The following is a 19,411-nucleotide window of genomic DNA, read 5'->3' on the forward strand; positions in this document are numbered from 1 at the left end:
ATATGAGTATGAATATTGGTATGATGACAAAGATATTGATTCTTGATGCGCAGCGGGAAGAGTAAGATGGTTATTCTAAACAAAACGACATCGATAAATATGTAATACGGTATCTCGGCAATGAAATATACGTGCAACTCTTAATGCATTATCAGGTCTTTCCTGTTTGTAAATGCGCTTGATCAACCATTAGTATTGTCAAGACAGGTGACTGCTCAGAGTGAAGCCCATACCAAAATGTCCCGACCTGACTTAAATGTCACAGCAAACCAGAGATGTAATGGTTGTCCAGCATAGGATCGCATAAAATTGTCAGTTGTAAGTAAATGTCACGTCAACGCGAACGAGAAGACATGGCATTGTCTCCTGTTGTGTTTTAAACGCATTTAAAAATCAAAGCTCTGATGGCACTGAAGTTGTTCGCTGCTGTCGTTCTTGATTAGCTTGTGCGCATTGCACAGGCTAATCAGTGTGCACAGGCTAATCTTATTTGACGTGCATTAAGCCCCGTTTTCCCCCGAAAGCAGCCAATATGTACAGATTTCAATGATAACCACTAGACTGGCCTATGTCGACTTACAAGCTGGTATATAAATTCACTGCTAGATGGTATATACACTCACTGCTAGAGCAGAATCATTTGTCGTCTGCTGCAGACAGGCAGCGGTAATCGTCCCTTGCAGAGTGAGTTGTGGTTCTTACCGTACTTAAGGCTTCTAAGCACATACTGATTTGCAAAATATGCTCTGTAACTTTAGCTAGCCGCTAACGCGACCAACTTAAAATGAGTCGTTTGTAAAAAAAAGCAACCTTTACAGGAACTGTTTAATTACACTTTTTTGAAGGTTTATCGACTGAGTGATCTGATGAAGTGTTCTTCGTAAAAATGCTTATGTTGGACAATAAAATGACCAATATACCACGCTGATAAATGTAACGCTGATATCGGACCAGTAGTTAGGGTATTAAAACTATAATGATGAAGATGTTATGAAAATGATGACAACCAAGATGATAAGTATCGAAGGGTTAATATTAAATGATAATAAAATACATACCTAACAATCATATCCTTGAACACAGTACGTACATCGTTATTATTTGTCCTTATTTATCCTCATTGAACACAGTACGTACATCGTTATTATTTGTCCTTATTTATCCTCATTGAACACAGTACGTACATCGTTATTATTTGTCCTTATTTATCCTCATTGAACACAGTACGTACATCGTTATTATTTGTCCTTATTTATCCTCATTGAACACAGTACGTACATCGTTATTATTTGTCCTTATTTATCCTAATGTATGTGCAATGAACAAAAATCTAAAACATGTTATACACATCTCTAATCACGTTGTAAAGCTATTTAACTTGTTTGTTAATTGACTAGACAGATACCTACACCAGCTTAAATGATCGCGACGAATTTCGACTCAACACTCAATGTAAACTAATTTTGTATATCTAATGTAATTGTATCAAATAACAACTACTAGAAACCAACATAACAATACATGAGAATAATCCTCAACTGCTGAATAAATACGCAGGTATTGAACTCTTATTTAAGCCCATTTCACCTTATTAGAATAGCAAATGAATGAGCTTACATGTAAAACAAGTTACGTATGAAGTTCCCTACGCTATTCTCGATGCGGTTAAAGGTAGTGTGATAAAGTTAAAGGGGCACTCATTTGAGTTCAAGGAAGTTAAAGTGACAATCAATTGATTTTGCACTTACGTGTGTGGAAAAACAGTTTGGGTGCGTGTGTGGAAAAATAGTTTGGGTGTGTGAAAAAATAGATTGAATGTGCATTTATACAGATAACCCCCGCGATATATTAGACAGTTTAACGGCATATTAAGACTATTTAAGGAACTGAACATGAAAATATTTAAAAATTAAGACTTGGTATTACGTATCATGCACGGTTGTTGTTTGGATTCATTATGTTTATTAGGACCATCGAACATCCTATACATTATGCATTTTCAAAGGAAATATTAATCTAGGAGGTCATGTGATGCTTAGACAGATAATTGGTATGTCAAGCCATCATATGTAAACAAGACATATAAATTATTCATGACATCGCAGAAACAAATAAAGATACGATCGATGAACTGATGCTAAATGGTAAAATTTGTAGCAAATTAAAAACAAAAGTCCTATAAAAAGCTAAATAAAACAAAGCCCATAAACAATATATACCGTAGTCAAAAATAATAAATTTATATCAACTATAAGATTATGAAAGGAACGAAGGTAGAGACGGAGACGACCAGAGGTTATTGGCAGGTGTCAATCCATTACGAATGGTGACGCTCAAAATGATTATATCAAATTGCTATACCATTTAATTTGTTAATGACTACAGAAGCTATTTTCGATTCGTGTTCTGTTAAGGTGATCTACGAAAAAAGCACGTCTGATTATTTTATATCAAAAGATGACCTACGAAAAATGCCTGAATGTTTTTTTTAAGTAAGCCTTCATTTAATTATTCATAATTTATATGTCTTTAAAAGTATGGTGTTAATAATATAATACGCTAATAAAATGTAGTTTTGCTATTTTTCATTCGATACGTAATAAGCTAATTATGCGATACGGAAGTAATGATGGTATACGGTTGCAATTTCGTTTTCGTGTTCTAGTGGCACATTTTTTTTCTAAGACATGCATACAAACATTGTAGTTAGTGATTATACTTCCGATTATACGCTGTGAGCATTCGTGAATGTCATTTTAAGTAGTGGCTATCTTACGACGCTATACTTAGTACATGTAATAAATGCCACTCGACTTTTTGTGACCATATAGGTCTGAATACAAACATACTGATGCGACATTTTCAAGATATAAATACCTTTTTTTAATTATATATATGCGTTAAAACATGGACAACATGATATGGCTTTTCGGATTGGTGCATTCTTAAGGCCAATGAACAAGTGGGTCATTTTAAGAGTATTAAAATGTATCGAAGATGTAAAAAAACTCAACGATTTTTTCTATGTAATAAACGTTCGCAATGTTTATTGCAAATTGTATGAATTCTGTTTAAACATGTTTGCAAGTATCTTGACTTTGATTTAGTTATGGGAAACATTTAGTTTAAACCTATTTATTTTTGCTCGATTGCATCGAAAACCTAAGGCTTATATAAACGCTCTCGAGTCCGTTTCCTGGGCCTAGAACCAGTACTTGGTGTCTTTGGGGGAGATCTAAAGAACGCTCCCACGGTGGGATTGAGCCCGTGACCTCCCGGTCGCTAGGCGGACACCATATCCATTACACCACGGCGACCTTTAATGGGAAACATTTATGTCATACACTTGCAACTGACCCAAGTATTAAAATATCACTCGTTAACGTATATTTATTTTACTATTATTTATTAATATATTGTTCAGTTGTTACCATTTTAATTGGTATATACGTTTCGACTAGGATGTGGTATTAACACAGACGTAATAAAATGCATGCTTTAAAATAGCTTACATATAAATAAAAAAACAGCATATTGTTTTGTTATGCTGTGTCATATGATGAGAATCGTATATTAACGTTTTGCTTGAGGTACTTGTTACGTCATAGTTACTATGATACAAAACATGTTATCATACATATATTGATTGATGAGCTATTTTAACATATACAATGTTTAATAAGATACAGTAGTTAATCAGGCCGTTGCTTCAAGCATTCATGTCCCACATTATATGCAAACATAATTTTAATTTAATTACTGATGGATCAGTTGTTCCTAAAAAACGTATAATTCATAAGCTGAAAATAATTATTAAATGAATGAGCTAATTAAACCGAACGTTCGAAAAGCATATATATTTAATAAAATATCGCATGAAAGTCAGATTATTGTTGCTTTTAAATAAATATGTATTCCAAATGCTCAACAATAGTAGTAATGATAATTGGATAGGTGCCAAAGAGTTCCTTTACGGTAAAATAAAGCTTATTCACGTGTTTCATGTACATACAACCTTCACAAAATAACACGTACACAAATATGGCTGCTTCATGTCTTTCGAGCGTCAACTCCCATTGTCAAATCATTCGACATTAAACCCACCTAAATGTTTACGAGTATATGGCAAATAGGTTTATTTACGACGAGGAGTGTAACCAGCGCGCTATAGCATTTGGTAGTTGAATGCACATAAAAGCAAATTGCAAAACAAACCACTTTGCGGGTTTGGGTGTAGACAGCGGTTCTTATCAGCTCAGACAGCGGTTGTTATCAGCTTAACCCTTTCCCACATAGAAGCAAAGTCAAATTGGCTATGTGCAAACAGCATAAAACCAGAACAGCCTGCGAGTCACTAGCAGTCTGTTCAGGTTTTATGCTGTTTGCTGCTCATCAGTATCTGAGAGTTGGAAATGAAGCCCACAAAACTTGAATTTAGTAATTAAGGTCTTTAATTAGAATTTACTTTCTATGGGACTAATAATGCGTCAAAATACGTATCTAAGCGGTAAAGGGTTAATATGGAATCCGGATAGTGCCATCTATAATCTCGCCCTTCTTTCATCAATGGCGACGCACGATATTTTGCGTGACAGTCGCGGCGACGCACGATATTTTGCGCGACAGTCGCGGCGACGCACGATATATTTAACACGAAATATAAAAGGGAGACTGTCGTGCGTCGCCGCGACTGTCGCGCAAAATATCGTGTATCGTGTGTCGCCCTTGATGAAAGAAGGGCGAGGTTATAGATGGCACTATCCGGATTCCGTAGCTTAAAGATGCACGTTAATTGGCATTGCTTGCAAATAACGATATAATTATAGAGCGGGTTTTAATCTGGTATGCATGTAACGATAGGTTTGAACCAAGCGTAATTCCATATGGTACTCGATACGTCTGCAACAGGAACCATTCCGCGCGAGTCCTTCCATATATGTCTTATAAAGTTTTGAACTTTACCTGTTATCTAAAATATGTGTTTCATGGCGCACTTTTAAACACATTCGGTAGTAATGTAACCCATTATGTGTATACATGTAATTTCGAATGAGTTGCTGGAGTATGTATGTTTTGTAATTACTTCTAAAACATCTAAAACAAATTTTGATATGTACATGATTTTTTTTTACACCAGACAATGCACATAATAATACAATAATCTTATACAAGGTACTGCAAATTTATATGTAAAAATAATGTATACTGATTTGATTTACTAAGATTTGAGAAACCAAAAATATTAAAAACGATAACTTACAAAATGATTGAGTGAATGATGAGCATTTTAAGATATAGGAAACATTTGATGATACAAAAAACACACAATTTCGCATCTGCAGTATTTTAACTATTGAATGTACAGATGGTCCATTTCATCCGATTTCGAAAATATGAAAAATGGTTTGTTTCTCTTATTGCTGTTGTTCTTTCTGCTGCTAGTGTTGCTGTTGTTGTTTAAATCAAAGCGTTATCATTGGTCATATTTGAGTAAGCACGACACATCAGAGTTATAAAATCCATGTACTAAAATAAAATGCATTTTTTTCCTTATAAATTCTAGTTATAAAGTGTAACAACATTACATTCTAATGCTATCCACACATCTGACTTACTTCTCTGTTATATCGATAACATGTGCAGACGACTTTGAATAATACGCACTCTTAAAACCGCTTCGAACCAAAACAAGGACGAGATAATAATCTGGCCATTTCGGGAAGTTGTATATTCGATCAATAGGTGTTTTTGTGACATTACATTGTGAAGGAAGCTTAGCATTTATTAATATATGTGTGTTAATGTTTGAAAATGGGCATTATGCAATAACCGGCCAGCATAACTCTACACCAGCACGCGCAGTTTGGTCAGGGGCTACATTGTGTCCGCTAATGAGACCACGAAACATTGCGTGATTTTGCGCATCGTGGGCTGGAGATACAATTTAAGCATATGGTTTAAAACCCATTTTCGCATGACGCGGCTCAATTGTGCAGTTAAGGTTCATACTGCCTATTGTGTATTGTTTTTTTAGCATTAAAAGTTTAAGTCAAACTTCACACTAGGGCAGACGGTATCCAGGTCATAAAGTTATCCACAAAATTTCTTAAATTTGAAGAGAAAACGAATTTGATCAAATAGTGTTCCAGTACAGTATGAAATTTATCTCAGTTTCATTGAAATGAATAGTATGTTATCAGAATCTGGAATGATTAATTAAAAGCGCACGCGATACTGAAAGCATAAGATAACGTAATTATGGGAAGCATAAGCTCCCTTCCTTAGTTTGATAATATTTTGTTGAAGTGGTCCCAATAATATTGTATGGTTTACCGGTACTTTGAACGCGTACATAATGTTTAATGACGGATAAGCATGGTCATTTTTTATCTAATTTTGCGATACAATGGTAATTAATGTCATTTCGATAGCAAATCATGCGATTGTTCTTCGTAAGTGATATTAAAATACCAGTAGTCCCAGTATAAGTTACCAAAAAAAGAAAGAATAAAAAAAGTTTACTTAATGTCATTATATCAATCTTAACCCATTTATGCTTAGCGTCTAGAAAAAAAGGCCTTGGCAAACAGCGTAGATCAAGATTAGACGCCGCATGATGCGGCGTCTCATCTGGGTCTTTGCTGTTTGCTTAAAGGAATTTGTATAAGAAATATTCTCAATATAGAAATAAATATACTAGACATCCCTAATTTTGGAAATAAATTTATCCAATTAAGAAGGATGGGAAAGTCCACTAGACATAAATGGGTTAATTGTGTTTCATTTCCCGATGAAAACATTGCGTTTGAAAGTCATCTCATAAAAATCATCACCGTACTACTTTTTCAAAAACAAGTGGCGTCCTTGTTTTGTCGTTTTTTTCGTTTTGTCGTCTTTTTTTCCATTTAGAATTGCCATCGATGTATGAACTGTTCGGAAAACTACACCAAAGTAATACATACTCGCCGCCGATAATTTGTCCGACAGTTCATACACTGATAAAATGCCGCAAAAATGATATTCAATTCCCCCTGAACAATGTTTCTTGAAATAGGCCGAGAATAGCCTTGAACATGTATGAAGTAGACTATCAGGGTTTGAAAGAGTCTTTTGCTGGCGAGCATAACTACGACTGGTGAAACGTCTATGTGGGAAGACAATACTCCGACCGAACGATGATCTAACAAATCGTGTAACTAAAGTTAGATAGACATACTTACCAAGTCAATCTCATATACGTATATCAGTGAGTCCAGTGAAAGAGCAGAATATGTGCTGTTCTCTTTTCTTTAACTACTGTACACAAATAAATAAATAAATAAATAAATAAATAATAATAATAATATATATATATATATATATATATATATATATATATATATATATATATATATATATATATATATATATATATATATCATTCTCTGCGGGACGACACCTTCTCGGACTCTATAATAATAATGAAAACATTATCCCGTCACAAAGAATAGACCGAACTAATATTTAAATCCACTTCACCCGTAAATACAGAGTGGATCACGTTCTATAATCTTTATTTTCTTCGACCACTGTGCCAAACAGTAATTCAACTGGAAAATTGGTCATCCAAGGACATACCTCATGCGAATGTTCATCATTTTCATAAATATTTTGAGGACATATTAGATGGGTCAACGTACGAAGACAATTGATTATGAGCATCATTGTAGAAACAGGTGCTAAACGATGAATAATTTAGTCTATATGCGCCTGCTTGCTATGTGCGCTCGAGCACGGACTCTAGATATAAATATACGCTCCGTGGTTCGAGCTAAGCGGTAAAATGAAGGCCATAAGAAAGTAGCAACAACGTATTGACAACAAATGCAAGTCATGCGTATGATTACAACGATGGTGTTTATAACCTATTTATGCCTAGTGGTTTCTCCCATCCTTCTAAATTGGATCAATGTATTTCCAAAATTAGGGATGTCTAGTATATTTATTTCTATATTTAGAATATTTCTGACAAAAATTCCTTTCAGCAAACAGCGCAGGCCCTGATGAGACGCCGCTGTTTGCCAAGGCCTTTTTCTAGACGCTAGGCATTAATGGGTTAAAGCTGTTATTATATTTTGATGAATGAATTCAGTATATAAACCAGAAAAAAGGTAATATACCAAATAAGATTATTGTTAACTGGGATTCGAACTTTGGGAGCAACGAACAACTGAAAATTATTTTCACGTTTAAAATAAATGTTCATAATCACATATATAACGTTAATTTGCGCTTAACTATTTTTATGTCCAGATATTTTACAACATCACAGCATGATAGTTTCTTTGGACAATGACTTAACAAAGAGTGCAATACTAATGGACGTAATACTTAAAAGAAAACCTTATACGATTCGAGTGAGTTTTTTTTTTATTATTAAACTTGAATGCGTTCTTCAAGGTTTGTTCTAATATATATTTATGCTTGTTGCTATCATTTAAAAATTGTGTGTGTTTTAAGTAAACTTTGTTTTCTTGAGATTAATTATATCAAACTCATTCTCAGTAGAATCTTCACCCGTAAGATTTGAATTGGCTTTAAAAAGAAACATCTTGACAAGCCCATCTGATGTCACGTGACCTCAGCGCGGATTTCAAATCTCGTCATATACTGAACGCGTTCAAACATATATGCAAATGTTAAATTAAATGCAGCATATAAAGCGAAATATTGATCTATGACATCCACGTACCTACAAAATACACTATTGAAAACAAGTCATCGTTTGTTACTAAATACACCAGACTGCTGGTATAATCTTGTTCATGTTTAGATATCAAAACGCTGAAAGCATCCAAAGATAGTTTATAAGAAAGGAGACTAAAATCAAGTTCATCATGAGTGTATCCTATTTGCAAGAAACATTCTTCTAAGGTCAAAGTCATCAGCGTCTTCAATAACATTTCTACAAAAAATCATTTACCTCTCAATTATGTGCTCTATTGTAAACAAACGAGCATTAGTTGGTATGTTTCTTATTGAAAGTGTCAACAGTGGTTTTCAAATTAAAACGCGATAGGCTGAGTACAATTAAGCTTCAAAATATTAATTTTATTTCAAAAACGAATAACCAAACTTTGGAAAAGTTGGGGGAACTAGTACAGGAGTGTGAATGTAAATACATGTAGTGAAAATACACACATTACTGCCCTTTTACATTTGGGTACGCTCGAATAAGTTTTACATTTAACCGTTTGTAACTTTAAAAATCCTGCTCGTAACGAAGATGTAAGGCAATTCATCATAGCTAACGTGAATCTGTTGTAGGTTGTTGATGATTACCTGACGCCGAAGGTGCATTGCCAATTACATAATATTTCATAACGTTAAAAAAGCATTCATTTTTATTGATTATTCTAGGGATCGCAAAATGAAAGCAAACACGTTTTTTGGCTTTTTATCAAACATTTATGGTTTATGAAAAATGCTGTATAATATCAAAACTTACGATACAATACTACCGTGTACCATTTTTGTGAACAACTTGACCTAATGACGACCTTTGCCTTGGGCCGTGGTGTTTTAACTTAACCGCTATTGCAAATGGTTTAAACAGTAGTTAAGTTTAATAACAGTTTTAGTGTCAATTTTATTACTTCGTTTAAATGACGATTACTGGTTGGGTAGCTCTATTTAAGAACACAACATTTTAACTCAGTAACCAAACTCGAATTAACTTCCATCTGCACTATGCAATTAAACGTGCATGAGTAGGTAGTAAACAGGGTGTGTATCAGACCACGTGATTGTTTAAAACAAAAATCGTATTCATTTATACATTTATAATGTGAGCTACGATGGCTAGTATGTTGAAATGGGAAACTTCATTTTTAATTTCTGGAAAAAAAAATCATTTAGCTCAATATATTCATATACGTATTTCGATAAAGAGATACATCAATGCAGTGGCAGTTGACATCACTACATATGAGACGCGTTCTGAGAAAACGGGGCATAATGCATGTGCGTAAAGTGTCGTCCCATATTAGCTTGTGCAGTCCGCACAGGCTAATCAGGGACGACACTTTCCGCTTTATGACATTTTTCGTTTAAATGAAGTCTCTTCTTAGCAAAAATCCAATTTAGGCGGAAAGTATCGTCCCTGATTAGCCTGTGCGGACTGCACAGACTAATCTGGGACGACACTTTACGCACATGCATTAAGCCCAGTTTTCTCAGAACGCGTCTCATATTATTTACTGCATTGATCTGAAAACATAACGTTTCAAGCTAATTGTTTTTGGTCCTATTTATTCGACTAAAACGGAAAACGAAACAGCTGTTCATTTTATAAATGTATCGTATTCAAATTATTGAATGTTACACCATAAACATAAGGCTTTGTTATTGCCAGTACAAATAATGCATGGTCGTTAATGACTATACATTCGTCATTACAATATTATGTGTTTGTCTTAATAACGGTATTAAACATTATATTGATAACATGTACCACGTTACAAATGTTTCAAATTATGTAACTATTCTAAATTGCCTTACGAATAATTAGCATTCAATATTAATTCACGATAATTTATTTTTAAATAACTAGTGACCATCGCTTTAACCAAATCAAAATTGTTTAAATTATACAATCTAAATTGTGACGTTTGCAATCGTTTAATTACATATCAATTCAAATTTTTATCCTCTCGACAATAAAATTGCCGTAAATCATTTTAAATTTCATGTTTCAGATTTCTGTGTCGCGGTTTTTAAAGCAAAAATAATTTAACATTATTTATTAACATATGTATAGTATTTGTCGTCAAGTTGTCGTGTTATTTGTATGAGGCACAGTGATCTTTCTGAAGCGATAGAATAAAATGATCCTTAAATAGACCTTTGTTATCATTAAATGGAATAACTATATGCATGTGTATATGCTGTATAAACTGTTAGACAATTATACAAAAGAAGAATATATGAATGCGATATAAAATCAAAGGACAATGTAACGCGACCGCATATTGCACCACTTGAGGCAATGTAATGTGACCCTATGTATTAACTGTTCTCCCTGGATATGTATATTGTAAGTTATGAATAAATCGTTTGTTGAAAACACATAAAAAATCTTAACCGGGTCGATCAAAAAAGAAAAAAATACAGTAAAACTGCATAAATAGATATGTAATAAAGATCCATGATCACTGAAGATAATGCCATGCTTTATACAATAACACCAGTTGTTGTGAAAAACAAACACTTTATTTCAGTGAAGACTATTTCGTTGGAAAGAAATACATTTGCTTATATTAATGTTGGAAACCGCTAATTGCATATGAAATATATACTTTACGCAAGCTAGTGTACTACCGTATGTATAACGACTGCATTGTAATGCTCGTCTGATATTCCTTATTGGACCGATTGCATTGCGTTGTTTGTGTATAAAGATATGTATCCAAATAATAATTTGCAAATTTATTTTTAAAGTGCTTTTAAATCAAACACTAATAACCTCTAATCAACGTATTGCCGTGCTTGGTTGACTCAAGATTCTTATCATTTTACGTTCATGATATCGAGTTATACATCGTGAGCGAAATATACGCTGTATAGAGAATCATTGTTTGGATTACAAAACAAAACACGCTAATCCAATCAGTAACACCAATAAGCATTCGGATTTATTAATCAGTTGAATTGCCTATTACTATATTTGACATTCACGATCCTGAATCCCTCATTACTTATGTATTTAACTTTTTCAAATTTTAAACTTTTACACTTTTAAACTGATAAAGTTACATCTTATTTTATAGCATACAGTGACGGAACAAGTAATACAAATACGGGCCACAGGTTTATCGTGTAGTTAATTTATCAGTCCTGTGTTATCAACTGTATTTGATACAGAATATGTTGATTTGTTTACATTGGCGTAACAAATTATATGTTTAAACACTGATCGAATTGTCAAGCCGTACTCAATATAGCACACGCGGTACAATAAATATGTTTACATTAATTCATATTCTTAAACTTGCATTATGAATGTTAAAAAACACACATGCTTTTGTTTGTTATATGACGTTGGAAGTGTTGCGTTTCATAAACAAACACCAAACCTATTTGTTATAGCAGCATGTACGTTTATCCTATATAACCAACATCGCATAATTGAAATAAGAACAAAATATTGCCCTATTGCTCACACTGTTCTTGTACATAGGGCTATGATCATGATGCTATCAACCTACCGGATTATTGCAGTAATTGTTATTATATTTTAGAAACATGTAAACAACATGTATTTTCAGCACTAAATAAAGTGTCATTCATGCTCATGTCAGCGCGTCGTTGGTTTTTCGATTTAATTTCGTGTTTGTAGGTAGAAAAGAAAAACGAAATAACAGAAAGACGGCCATAATGTGCTATTTTAATACCAAGTCCCATGAATGTATCTACAGTGCGTATTGAGCAACCACATGTCCAGTTTTGCGATTGAAGAGACAGGCAGACCGATTAAACTCATTGTCCTGTCCCTTAACACGCCTAAAAGAGCCTTAAAACCTTTTTTTAGTGTGTTTGGTTTTTAAACTAAACTTATGATTAGCGTCTAGAAAAAAAGGCCTTGGCAAACAGCGTAGACCCAGATGAGACGTCGCATGATGCGGCGTCTCATCAAGGTCTGCGCTGTTTGCTTTAAGGAATTTCTGTAAGAAATATTCTAAATATAGAAATAAATATACAAGACATCCCTAATTTTGGAAATAAATTGATCCAATTTAGAAAGATGGGAGAGTCTACTAGGCATAAATGGGTTAAACTAAACTTATGGGTGGAATTTGTGTGCAATTACACAGATGATTTTGTGGGTTTTTTAGGTTAAGAAAACAATTACTATGTACACAGTGCACACACAGAGTTAAGTTTTATCAGCACGCCTAAGTCACGCTGCATTTTGATGCACACGGTAATATTATATTAGTTTTTTATATGCACGCTAATGAATATAAGTATGTATAGAGATAAATAGTACGCGCTCAATTTTGACATGCATACTTAATCGTGAAGACTTTTAAGTTATTAAACTAAAAAAGTGGACGAGAAATCTGTAATCTAAAGGTACGCAAACAATTTAAAGGGGATAGATATCTAGTAAGAACGTGAATGCGCATATACTTAAATTAATTGAGTTGTCGGCTGTACGTACGTAGATCAAAAGGCAAACAACACCTTTCTCCGTTTAACATTTTAACATGTAGTTTATATAAATTAATGAACATATAACTACCTTTCCCGAGATAACTTTGTTAATATATATTTGTGCTATAATTGCCCTGCATAGTTTAAAATATTTTCGTGCATACACGTTTTAACGAGTATGACAGATTGAATCAATAAACTTACAGTAATCGAATGAGCACCGCTCTTTATGTCCCCTTAACGAAAGGACGGAATATCAATCATCTTAATACATAATACATGCACTGAAGTCACCGTCTAAATTTAAGGCATAGCTTGTTTTGGGTAATTTTGTTCATTGAACCAACATCCAATTATCTATAACAAATAACAGCAATATTGTTTTGATAAATATGCAAGCAGAAACAATACAGAATTATCGATCGCAAATAGGCAACAGTGAACTATTTGATATTCAAATCAGTTTAAGTCACGATTAACTTGACTTAAATAAGGACTTTGATTTGCCACAACAATGCCCAGCAGATACCCAATGTGTGTGGTCACCGCATCATAAACGATGAACCCTGCTTGAACCCGAGGGCTGGACGTTACGGGCGACCATTATACATTAATTACTTTCTGTAAGGCTACGAATTATTCACGCTTGAGACAATAAAATTGAAGATAACCCCTTGATCGGTTTAATATTAGAAATTAGATGCAATTTACATAAATTAAATGCTACAAGCTGATACATTGTTTGCAATTGACCATCTGGTATCTTCTTAAAGCGAGAATAATCAGTATATTCGATGAATACCGGTATTAACCTAAAATACATGTTATAAACAGGTAGTACCTGAACATTTACGAAATAATACTTTTATACGATTGCAAATAATGTTCTAATATAAAGTCGACACTTCATTCACGAAAGAAAGACATGTATGTACACTGTTGGGTCATCCCCACTACTTTGTGCAGATTCGTCCGTAAGACAAACATAAACTATTTTTGTTCCGCATGGAATGCTACTAAATGAATCGATATCGGCTTAACTTGTACATTTCATTGAAGTAATCAGCATGTGATTTATCGTCCTCAAAACATACAGTTATGTGATTTTATTTAACATTTCTCCTTAATTTATGACTTGGCTGAAGATTGCGAAAATAAAAATTGTGACATAAAAATCGTTTTTACTCGTTTATGGGATTTTTTTGTTTACACTAAGTGACTTATGTATTATATAATGATAACAACTCACTTATGTTTCTTTCTTTTTACAAACGTGACTTTTCTATTATGTTATGATAACAACTCATTTATGTTTTTTACTTTTTCATACAAAATTGATATTCCAAAAACAAAATGACGAAAGCTTCTATCGAAACTAATAAAAAACAAATTTACTTTGTATTTTCTGAATCTCACCAGTCCGTAATTAAATGTATACAACATGTACAAAGCCGTATATATATACGTTGTATTGGTTCCGATTCAATCTTGGACGCGTTAACTGCCCTTTAATATACCTACATGCGACAGAGATGCATGTATTGCAATACACTGTTTCATCGATTTACTGAGGCATTCTATTTGCAATGAAGCTCCATCAAATCAGTTTTGAAGGGAAACAACGGGCATCTGGTATGTGTTATGTAACACAATAGTGTATAAGTACTGTGATTATATGAGTCGCGTTCTGAGAAAACTGGGCATAATGCATGGGGGTAAAGTGTCGTCCCAGATTAGCATGTGCAGTCCGCACGGGCTAATCAGGGACGATACTTTACGCCTAAACTGTATTTCCGTGTAGAAGAGACTTCCTTTTAACGAAAAATATCATAAAAGCGGAAAGTATCGTCCCTTATTAGCCTGTGCGGATTGCACAGGCTTACCTGGAATGACACTTGGCGCACATGCATTAAACCCCGTTTTCTCAGAACGCGTCTCATATACGCTAATGGTGTTTGTCTCAATATAGACAGGTCAATAGATACGAAATGTTCGTTTATATAAATGTCTATACAACATAAAAATTACACTGTCATCGTTAAATAGTGAGAAGTTTACAATTAATGTTTTCTTAACCACCATATGGCGTACACAACATGACGTGAAATGAAAAGAGCTGAAGCGTTTCGTGAAGGCATTGAAAGGGATGCAGAAAGGCTTTATATTATTTCTCGCACAATTTACCCCAAACAGTATCCTTATCCTTTTATTCCATGTAAGACACTTATGAAAATATGCAAACCACACAAACAAACACTGGCAATTGTTTGATACATGATTTCTTTGTATACAAGCGTTATCATTGATTTGATGTCATTTTGAAAAATACAGATCGAAAAAATGTGAGCTTTAAATACCAATAAAATAATTGTAAACTAAATACAACATTTTGTTTGCATTTCCGTTAACCTGTTGAAATAGGAAAAAATGAAATTTAAGCGACACTTTAATCATATATTTATATATGATTTAGCACATTTCTTTGCAGTGATAAAGAATGCTACTGCATTAAACGCTATAATAGTTGTACTTAAAAAAGAAGTCCATAAAAGCTTAAAAGAGGGGCTGACCTCAGCAAAGCCTCACCCAATCGGCAGCTGTTTGTGTGAGGTTTGGTGTGGTAAATCTCATAAAATTGATTTAAAGTCGAACTTAAACGAGGGTGCATCCTTGATTGTATATTTACTTAACATGTGTAAAATGTACACATGATCGGGTTCATAATTTGGGCGGAGGCGCTTCGATAAAATACATATTTGTACTGCACAGATAAGAAACATAAAATGGTTACCAATGAGTTACAGACGTGTCTACTGGTGAAAGTTTGATATGCTCTTAATTGGACTAGAATGTGAATTGGAAAGTTTAACACACTCCTCACTTGAAAACAGATTTTTTATTCGCAGTGATTATAAATAATCAACATTACGTACTCGCACAAAAATTGTATGCCCCGTTAAAGTAAACCATTATGAAAACTTAACTTAAAACACTAAAATATACACAAAAAACACTTAAATTTTGTTTCATAATTGTAACTTGGTAGCCGAGCTCAATGACAACTTATCGATACAAAAAAATGAAATAACATATATAAGATTCATGTAAATCAGTTACTTAACATTGTTTGCTTCCGGATATTGGCAAATTATATTCAGGTGAGGTCAATATTGTTAAAATCAATATATAAATAAATGTATTTAGAGCCCTTGAAATGGTTTATAGACATCATTAAATTAAATTTCTCTCGCACAAAATATGCCCATTTGCGTTTGCATTGAAATATCAATTTAACAATAAACATGGAATAAATATTACAAGAGAAAACAAAATACATCAATTGATTGAGCGTGGGAGCTGCTGCTCTTATCACTATGATACCCTGGCAATAATACTGTTGAGGAGAGGCTATTTTTCCCTAAACCTATTGCATCTTGCAACTGCAGACAGCTTTTGGCGAATCTGCTTCGACAGTGATGAGTCTAGACGATCAATAGTATTACATTACATGACGCGTTATTTCACATTTGTGTTTTAAAGGCTAAGTGCATGGTTTCATCAGGAATACTTCTTCTGAAATTGCACATTTACGGATATGCTGAGCATTCAAACAGCATGCATAAGGATCCATACAATGATATTAGAAAAAACACGTGTAACAAAAAGTCAAACGTTTTGACGTAAATTTACAGTAAAAACAACAACTTAATGATGATGATAACGACGACGATGATGACGACAAAGATGATGATGATGATGATGATGAGGATGATGGCGATGATGACGATGATAATGATGCGGATGCTGATGATGATGCTGATGCTGCTGCTGATGATGAGGAGGAGGAGGAGGATGCGGAGGAGGAGGAGAAGGAGAAGGAGAAGGAGGAGGAGGCGGAGGAGGAGAAATCGTATTTCGGATGAACAGCACCTCATATAATTATATTTTAAGTAAGCATCTCTACGCTATAACATATGTGTAAATCTAATTAAAATGTCTTCTTGGTTCTAAATGTTGATGCGTCAACAATGTTGTCAAGACATGAGGCTGATATGTGTCGAGATTACCGCCATATGTCTCCCACTGACTTTAATGTCACAGTTTACAAATCATGTAATGGTTGTGTATCAATGACTTATATATTACAATCGCATCGAATTGTCAGATGAACATGGCAAATCGCTGCATATAAGGGTCAACAAAGCAACGCTAATGTCATCAGTACGATTTAATAAACAAAAGACATGTTTTTGCAATATAAAACACGGAAACTTTTTGTATAAAGTCCTAGAAAAAGGCGATGTAAGTTATTCAGTGTTATGTAAAATTTCAGACTGTAGAAAATAAAATTGCTATTATTTAATGTAATAAAATTTGTTATAATGATGCCTTGCAAAAAGTAGGATGATTGATGATAACGTTGATGATGATGGTGGTGAAGACGACGGCGAAGATAAAGCCAAAGACAATAATGATGATGATGATGATGTCGATGAGGAGGAGGAAGAAAACGACGTTGACGGCGATGATGATGATGATAATGATGAAGATGAGGATGAGGAGGAGGATGAGGAGGAGATTAATAATAATAATAATAATAATAATAATAATGATAATAATATGATGATGATTATGATGATGATTATGATGATGATGATGATGATGATGATGATGATGATGATGATGATGATGATGATGATGATGATGATGATGATGATGATAATGATGATTATGATGATGATGATGATGATGATGATGATGATGATGATGATCATCATCATCATCATCATGATCATGATCATGATGATCATGATCATGACCATTATGATGATCATGATAATGATGATCATGATTTGATGATAATCATGATCATGATCATGATGATCATGATGATTAAATCGTCGACGGCAACAACGATCACAAGAATTAAATTAATCGAAAGTAAGTACATACCCTCAATCTAGTATCCTGTAAACGTCGTTGAATCACTATACGTGTACACTTTAGAGAAATACAGTTATGTTTATCGCATCTTAAATCAATTTTCGAAGTTGTTAAACACTCTGTTAAAGGTTTCAAATGACTAATAAACAAATTCTTAGCGTCAGTATCAGAATTTTTTTTTCGTCTTAGCAGTCACAGTTCTAAATCAGGAAACTAATTTTCACAGCCAATTTATTTTCTTAAAACGACACATCGTAGAGCATACCTCACCAAAACACGAAAATAATCCATGACTTCTGGATGAATGCGCGGGTATTGAACTTTTATAAAACCATGTGTGCTTTATTACTAAACAAACCAACGAGCTTACTGGTTAAACAAGTTACGTTCGATTGCCCTTGGTAATGTCGATGCACTTAAAGGTAGTGTATCGATTTACCGTGGTAAAGGAAGTTAAAGGGACATTAATACGAGTTTATTTTATGATAGGGGAATAAAACGGTTTTCATTTGTGCATTTTAAGGGTAAGAGGATTCTCTCGTTGAAACAGAACGCTGCTGCAGGTTGTAAGACATTGCACATTTAAGCAAACAAATCGTCAGAACGTACATATGTATCTGCGCTGGTTGTTGCAAAAATTGCTTTGCTTTGAATACTCAAATGCATTTTTTTTACTATTTGTTACCTCAGTTTTTATTGTGTGAAACGTGTACGTAATTTTTGTTTTGACTAGTGTATATTGTTATATATGCACATACTTTTTTAAATATTATTATTTCATTGCACATTCATTTGATTGTGGATGATATGAACAACAGTCACATGACCATATATCTTTTACCTGAATGTAAAGCGTCAACATTGTTTTGCCGACTCCCTTTCCTTATTGATACATGGATTTTGTATATTAGGTATGACGTACTGACATCCAACACACGTTTATTTGCAAAAGAAAGATGGGACAGCGCTATCCAGATATGCATAACTGGTCCACAGCCCTCGGCCAAAATATAAATTCAAAAACACACATACAGTCTTTCGTTCGCAGAAACAAAATACATATAAAACAATCAGCGAATTGAAACATGTTACAAGTTGGAGAAAATATCAAAATAATATATTTAAGGCTAAACCGAATGTTGAATTTGGTTTCATTAAAGTGACCTTTTTGATCAATTGACAAAATTGAAAATAAGTTTAAGATTTGCAAATGTAAATAATTTGTTGCAAGGACACGGTAATACTAAGCATACTCATCTTAATGTTTTGTGAC

At 33.8% G+C, this 19,411-nt stretch overlaps 1 protein-coding gene across 2 annotated transcripts in view; it reads right to left on the bottom strand.

Moving 5' to 3' along the window:
- LOC127854021 (uncharacterized) overlaps nucleotides 1–18,530 on the bottom strand; it is a 30,562-nt gene extending 12,032 nt beyond the window's left edge. Inside the window, exon 1 of one of the 2 annotated variants that reach the window (XM_052388933.1) lies at nucleotides 18,148–18,530. The gene's annotated coding sequence lies outside the window, so the exon portion shown is untranslated. Of the gene's footprint in view, nucleotides 1–1,058; nucleotides 1,635–18,147 lie in introns of those variants that run through there. The other variant, XM_052388932.1, reaches the window with a different exon arrangement.
- Between the last annotated feature and the right edge of the window lie 881 nt (nucleotides 18,531–19,411).

This window comes from Dreissena polymorpha, chromosome 12 (assembly GCF_020536995.1).
Source record: "Dreissena polymorpha isolate Duluth1 chromosome 12, UMN_Dpol_1.0, whole genome shotgun sequence".
NCBI classification, from domain to species: Eukaryota; Metazoa; Mollusca; class Bivalvia; order Myida; family Dreissenidae; genus Dreissena; species Dreissena polymorpha.